Raw genomic sequence first — 6,697 nt, 5'->3', positions numbered from 1 at the left:
AACAGATGGAGGATTCCATTAGCAAAGATAATTTGGGGTGGGCATAGAACAAGGATTCCATTTAATGGAAAAAATAATCGAGGTTTTTAAATTTGGTTTTGTTCTATATTGAACAAAAATGAGACCTTTCAAAATATTTGAGGGGAGGGGAAGGAGGTGTAAGAGAGAGTATATGCTTAGGCTAGCTAATAGCCTAGTGGCTGAGTCACTTCTCTAGCAAGTAGGATAACCAAGTTCAAGGCCTGCTCTGAGTTGGGAAGAGCAGGGATTTGAATCTGGGTTTTTCCATAGCCCAGGTGAGTGACCTAACCAGAAGGCAATTCTCTCTCTCTTCCATCCTGGAGCTAAGAAGGTTTCAACATGTCAACATTTTCTGACAAAAAATATTAGGTTGCAAAATTCCTAACCAGCTTTACTCAGAACACAGAGCTGTTGGAAGCCCCTCAGAAGAACCTTTGTGCCATTGTGGAGCTCAGTTTAAATTAATTGGGCTCTGTGCATGTTTAAAAATCTCCTTTTCCCATTAATCTAGTTATCCCTATCCCATAACTCTTTTTGTTTGAATAAACCATGTTTACAAGGAGCTCCAAAGAAATATTAAAACAAACCAGAGATATGGATACTATTGATGGGTGCTGTCAAAGCTGATTCCCCACTTGGGCATTTTGAGTGCAGAAGGTGGGACCCGCAAGGACTCTGAAAATTAATACTGGCCACTCCAGGCTGGTATTAAACTCCCAAGGTTACAGCTTTTCTCTGGCCTTGGATTGGTAGATAATGCCATCACCCAAAAGCAGAACCCCTTTGAGAACCCAGAAAGGTGCACTTGGGAATTCCTTCCTGTGGGGTACCCTCAAGCCCTTTTACCCCCCCATGTCTCCAGGAAAGAGCTGAGGAAGAAAAGAAAAGAAATCAACTGTTGCCACCGGCTAATTAAACATGCACAAACCTCTTAAGACACAAAAATCCAATTCTGTTCTTAAAAAAGGTAAATTTTTATTAATTAAAAAACCCAAGAAAATACATCTGGGAATTTAGGCTTTTGCTAGATCAAAAAAAACCCAACCTTACAAGGATTAAGCAGCAAGAATAGTTTTCTTGAGGTCCAGCTTAAAGGTTACAAGCAAAACAAAAGTACTTGGGGTTAGCACAGAGGAGTCCACAAGCCTTACAGAAATAAAAAAGAGATAAACCTAATTGTGGCTTCCTAGACATTTCCTGATCTACCTACATGCCCAGGATTCAAATAAATAGTTTCCTGATATGATATTGAGGATTTTTCATACCTTGCCCCAAGCTTCTTGTAGCATAGCTCTGCCCCATTCCCTCTGTCCGGGAGAACAACCACAGACAGACAAAAGGGGAGCCAATTTTAAAAAGTTCTAGCCTTCCCATTGGCTCTTTTGATCAGGTGCCCACTCACTTCCTTTTATCTATGCATAGCAATGAGACTTTTAAATCCTTTACAGATAGAGCAATAAGAGAACAGCTACTAAGAGGGATTTTATAGCTACTGGGTGGCTGGGTGTCCATAAAAGAAAGCTATCCCCCCTCACTTCATTTATATGCAATTAATACACAATTAATCTGCTTATATTTATTTCAGTGAATATGTACTGATAAGATTAATGAAGTTTAAGTTGCTTGAGGTAATTACAAATATTTAGCTCTAAATCTCATTTTAATAATTGCATCTCACAAATGAACCCACCTGATCCAATCAAAAGGGTCTTCCTGCACCTGGTGATAAAATTATACTAGGATAAGCCCCATTCCAGTAGTAGATAGCAGCTAAACAATAGCTGATATCCATATCTACAATCTCACTTGGTCAATATTAATGTTTTTAAGAAGCACCTGTTGAAGTTTTTTGACTGTATTTCTTAGACCTGCATTCAATAGAGCAATGAGCGGTAGCTATTACACTCTACTTTGTGTCTTCCATCTTTCCGGCATACACTATATCATGGTTCCAGGCTGGTTGAGCCTCCTCTCAACCAGCCTGGTGTCTCTAAGCTACTCCCTCCTCAAGCCTGAGGCTTTGTGCCTTTACTCTTGCCAGAGAATTTTATAATTCTCCCACTCTTACACTAGGCCTTAGGCTTTAGTACTCTTTGTAACAACCATGCTTCCCCTGCAGCTCTGGTTGAGTTTGGGAACCTGAGATTTCTTCCTTTGGGCGTCTGACCAGTGGCATACCGTAACCGGACAGCCTCCTTGAAAGAGCTGTTTGTTATAGCAGTAGAAACAAAGCATTAGAGAAAATAGGATTTAAAACAATAGTTTATGTGCGTGTGTCTCGTATGTAAAGGGGATGGTAACCTAGGCAGGCCTAACTTCTTTAGACACTCTTAGCAAGTCCCTGTGTGCCATTCTGTTTTCCCTGAACAATTACTGCCTCTCTCTCAAAAGATGGTCCCTTATAATCCTGCTATCGTTCTTCTGTGTTCCCAGGCTTTGATCTTTCCTGATCCAAATAATTTGTGCAGGTTTGCTTGAGTTGGAAGTGAAATCAAAGCTAATAGTTCTGGCACTGTCCCTTAACAACTGCTGAGAGGTGGCTCTTCTGAGAAATTCTTTTCCCTCCTGCCTGTTTCTCCAGACAGACACCTGTTGAATGAAACCACTAGAGTCATACAGAACACACCTAAATAGCCAGATAAACACACAATATTCTAAATCATTACAGAGCAGCTTCAAATCCATCACGTTAGCATTATATATAATGGCTGATAATTTGTTACTGGCTAATGATTCTATATACACTTTGTTTGATATTAGAGCCAGTTGAATTTGTAAGGCTTTATACACTGCTATAAGGAAACCACTAGAGCCAGCTGCTTCCCCATTCTGCAATCTCTTGAATGTCCTCCAGTACTTTTCTGACAGTGCTAAGATTACGGTAGTGCCAAAATTATGCTAGGCATATTCCATGAACCTGGCTCAAAGAGCACACAATTTATAAAGCCAAAGATATAAGGAATGGTGGGGAAAGTAACACAATGTTCAAGCAAAGTGATGAGGCACAGCTCTTCTTATGTTATTTGTACATTTTTAAAGTTACATACATTACATTTCCCATTCCCCAATCTCCATCCACAATTTGACCCGTTTGTACTACTCCCCCTAAATTTCCAGCTGCAATTCCACTGTCTGTACACCACTCCTGTGCTTGTACATTGAGAAATTCACTCATAAGTTAAATAAAGAAATAGGTAAGTAGCTGACTGCTTTCTTGTTAGCACTGCAGGAGGAGTGGGTATAGAGGAGGGATTTAAATGCAGAAAGAATGGTTGCTTTGTGAAACAGCTCAGGAAGAGTGTTCCTTAATCTGGAAGAAAGAGCAAAATTCTCCTGAAATAAACATAACAGGGGAATTTTATTCAGATGATGATGTATTTCAGGTCTTAAGTGGGACTCTCTGGGCTGCAAAGTTGTATATAAAATTTCACAACTATGCTTTCTTTCTCATGAGATTTTTTGCATGGTTTGTCCAGTAGCATTTTTTTAATATCATGAATGGAATTTTGTTTCCTTTTAGTTTTGCATTGCTAAAGTTAATCCTCTGGGGGGTGTCATCACCTCTGATATAAAGCTTTATTACTGGAGTTTATGTGCAATTATTCACACATTTCTAGTTAGTTAATTTCTAAGATGTTCATTTCTTCTTTGATTTTTATATTATCTTTATAAATTATCAGCCTCCTTTTCTGTTTGTTTTTCCTCCAGTGACATCACTTCCTTTGTTAACTCGTTCAGTTATGGTGGTCTGAGTTTCTTCTGCCCTGTGATGGTGCAAATTAATTATCCCGAGAAGTAGATCTCCCACAGGGTTTTCTATTTCACTTGTGCTGCTTCTCTCCCTCGCTTTCACTAGTGTTTAATCTAAGATTTTCTAAACTGCAGGGTTCCTGTGGCAATAATCTGTTTATTGTCCATATGGTACAATAATTAGGTTTATTTGGTACAATTCATTGCACACAGATGGATCACTGGAGAAAACAATTGTGTCCAGAGCACTGTCTATTTCAGCAGTTCTCAAACTTTTGTACTGGTGACCCCTTTCACACAGCAAATCTCTGAGTGTGACCACGCCCTTATAAATTAAAAACACTTTTTTTTTATTTAACACTATTATAAACGCTGGAGGCAAAGCGGGGTTTGGGGTGGAGGCTGACAGCTCACGACCCTTCCCCCCCATTTAATAACCTCATGACCCCCTGAGGGATCCTGACCATCAGTTTGAGAACCCCTGGTCTATTCACTAGTATGTCAGTTGATGAGTAGGCAGTGTGATACAAGTGTAAGAGAAATATTCTCTCTCTCTCTCAGATGAATTTTCCTGACAGTGTCTACCAGTCCACTATCTTCAATCAAGTCCTCCAGATTTCTAGAGGGGGAAATTGTTTAGCTGTTTTTATCAGGAACTCATTTAACTTCATTAAAGTCCCTTTCTGAAATGATCAGATCTTCAGAATATTGCCCCAAATTTGGAAACAAAGTATTATTTAAGGGTGGGATTTTCAAAACTTTAGCTTAATTCTATAATTGAAGTCAATTGTAAAACTCTTCAGTTGGGGACAGAGTTGGCCAACACGAAGTCTTCTGAAAATCCCACGGTTAAGAAATGTCCCTGTTCCACAGATAGGTACATATCTATTGCAGCACCCGTTGTTATGTGTTGTTTTTGCTGTCCTACCATGTACAATTAAATACGGTCATCCTGGTCATCAGTTCTGTTACTAACTTTAAATAGAAATCATGCAGTAGTCCCCACTCCAACACAGCATTTAAGCTTAAAGTTAAATAACTTTAAGCCCATGTTATTTCAGATCCTTCTAGAACATCCATGATTCTGATGCTGAATCACTTTAATCTATTTTTCAGTGTTAGATGCAAGATAGAAAACATCTTTTGCAGTTTTCTTTTCCTAAGCAGAAATGTGCTCTAGACCCTCCAAATCCCTGATGCAGAACTCATTGCATCAAACATTTTTAGAGGAAATCTATGTGGGTGCTTCAGACAAGTAAAAGTGTTTCTGTTTTCACTGTTTTATTCAATCAGAACTTTCTCTGAGGCTTAATTGCTTGCAGAATCTCTTGAGCTGCTTTACACTGAAGCTCTTCCTTAGCCTGTGTCCTCAACTGCTTTGCAATTGAGATTGACCAGAAACAAAGTTCTTTGCTGGAATGTTTACCACCTCCTTTGTCTGAGTTCACCAGTTTCATTTTTCTTTTAGGAAAAAAGTTACATGTTTTGGACGCAGGAAATACCTTCTTTTAGTTTATTTTAGCCCGAGGCCTGAAAACAGGAGTAGAATGCTGGCTAGAAGTGGTGAGGTTATCCCATTCTTAGCAGTAGAATTCATGAGCATTGATATTCTGAAACCAGTCAAATAACGAAATAATACATGTTGGCCAAGTTCACATCTTCTGGGATACCATGTTTTTTTATTTAATAAATTCATAGATTCTGAGGCCAGAAGGGACAGCAATGATCATCTTGTCTGACCTCCTGTATAACACAGGCAATGGAACTTCCCCAAACTAATTCTTAGAGCAGATCATAAAACCGTCAGTCATAGAGAATCTATCCAAAGTTTTGGTAAATTGTTTAATGGTTATTTACCCTCACTGTTAAAAATGTACATCTTATTTCCAGTCTGAATTTATCTAGCTTCAACTTCCAGCCACTGGATTGTGTTATATCTTTCTCTGCTAGATTGAAGAACCATTATTAAATATTTATTCCCCATGAAGATGTTTAAAGACTGTAATCAAGTCACTCTTAACCTTTTCTTTGTTAGCTAAATAGGTTGAGCTCTTTGATTCTATCACTATAAGGCATGTTTTCTAATCCTTTAATCGTTGTAGTGGCTCCTCTCTGAACCCTCTCCAATTTACCAGCATCTTCTTGAACTGTGGATACCAAACTGGATGCAGCATTCCAGCAGCAATGCCAAATACAGAGGCAGAATAACCTCTTTACTTCTACTTTGATGAAGGAATGAAGAATTTAATTCAGTCAATTTACTGATTAAAAATATCAAGTCAAAGATAATGATACAGCATAAAATGCTATTTGAAGTAGGAGATACACATTTTGGCATCATTACACCTGAAAGAGATTATTACACTTACATGTATGTAAGTATTGAAAGAGAAACAATCTCTCTACAATTTTAAATTTTGCTTTATTAACCGTGTGTTTGGCTGAGGCAGCCTAATGAATGGAACAATTAAAGATGCTCACTCCATGACTGGTTATAAAAAGTGTTCTTTCCTCACTTCTGTTGTGAATTATCACCACCATCTGCAGTACAGCAGAAACCACTGTGCCCCAACTTGAATGATGGAAACTTTGGTCGAGCACGGCAAGGTGCAGCCAATTTATATGTTGCTCTTGGCTCCAGTAGCCAGTGCCGCAAAGCTTAAAGCGGGTGTTCAAAAACCACCACAAAGCAGAATGTGGAGCTTACCTTTTCTTACTGCTTTTGTCAGATTCATTCAGATGCTTTCACTTGTGGGCCCAGTCACAGACATGATTCACACATTTACATGCTTATAGGAAATATTCATTTTATCACCCCTCCCCACCTCCCACTAGTTTGGATTGGCTCTAAACAATAACATTTGCTAAAAGGTCTTAAAGTTTCAAGTCAAAGTAGACATAGTCTCAGCTTCAGCACCCTGTATCT

This window comes from Chelonoidis abingdonii, chromosome 1, assembly GCF_003597395.2.
Source record: "Chelonoidis abingdonii isolate Lonesome George chromosome 1, CheloAbing_2.0, whole genome shotgun sequence".
NCBI lineage: Eukaryota > Metazoa > Chordata > Testudines > Testudinidae > Chelonoidis > Chelonoidis abingdonii.
The sequence above is the reverse complement of the archived record's forward strand: the minus strand, read 5'-3'. Positions refer to the sequence as shown.